The sequence below is a fragment of the Tarenaya hassleriana genome, unplaced genomic scaffold (assembly GCF_000463585.1).
Source record: "Tarenaya hassleriana unplaced genomic scaffold, ASM46358v1 Cleome63, whole genome shotgun sequence".
NCBI classification, from domain to species: Eukaryota; Viridiplantae; Streptophyta; class Magnoliopsida; order Brassicales; family Cleomaceae; genus Tarenaya; species Tarenaya hassleriana.
Genome location: NW_010968819.1, coordinates 331,107 through 332,331, shown reverse-complemented (window position 1 = coordinate 332,331; position 1,225 = coordinate 331,107).

Below are 1,225 nucleotides of genomic sequence, written 5' to 3'. Positions count from 1 at the left end.
AACGTCTTGCAACGGCTAGGAGCCTTAAAGAAGGTCTTCATAAGGTTGAAATGATGTAGAAAGCTTTCCAAATTCGTGCTTGATAAAGGCTGGCCGAAATTTGGTGCAAAGGTGGCACCATATCCTCTCCAATGGGTTGGCATCTTCTTGGACTTGTGCAGAATATTTTTGGGCTCTTTGGGCTTGAATCTTCAGCCCATTTATTGAGAATACAATCTTCAAATATGTTCTTAATAGCCCACATGTTAGTCCACGAAGTCTTTGGTGTTGGACAACATAAACTCCATAACAATGTGACGTTTTAGCGCGTTTTGTCGTTATCGCATCCGTTGCGTTGTCTTGACCATTTTCGGATGTTTTGATCAGCCACTCTTCGACATATGCATTGATATTTGAACATAGACATTGAGTCATTTGTCTTGTAAGTGAAGATGTAGGAATGGTAGGCATGGTATGCTCGGTGTTCACTTCTTCTCCTCCTATAGCGTTGACGATATCGTCTTGCTTCTCATTCGAGTTTTGTTTGTTATCGTCCATGTTGATGTTGGAGGATTTCTGGGCTGCATCATTTTGAGTCTCGCGATGATGCTATTTGATGTTCGTCATTCCCTGTTTTGCAGATTTTATTCCTTCCTTCTTTACTCGAGGACGAGCAAAGGTTTAAGTCTAGGGGGATTTGATAACTTCTATTTTTCTCTATATTTTGATAAGAGTTTGTCTAGGTTTTACGGGATAATCACATGCATTCATATACATTCTAGGCGTGCTAGGACACAAAAACCCAGTTGTGCTTTAGTTTTGCAGATTACACGTTTCGAAGATGATTGGACTCGAAAATGAGCCATTTGGAGCGTTAAAGGAGAAGTCCGGATAAGGTACTCATGTTGCGACATCAATAACTTTCTCTACAGAAGACCAAATCATGTGAGACTTATACCATTGGAAAGAGCACTTCAAGAGCTTCGTGTTGACACCAAAATCGTGTAAATCCGACACCGGAACAGAAAGATATGAGTGAAATCATGAAGACCAGAAAACTGCCAGTGCAGGGCCGGATCCAACTGGATCCGGTCCGAATCAAGACAGCTGAGCTCGAGCCCAGGAATCTGGATCCGGTCCGGATCCACCTGGAATCGATTCGGATCCAGTCTAAAACTCTATTTCGCGATTTTCAGCATCATAATAGGAATAGGACTCTTGGGAGCCGCCCTAGGGTTATAAAAAA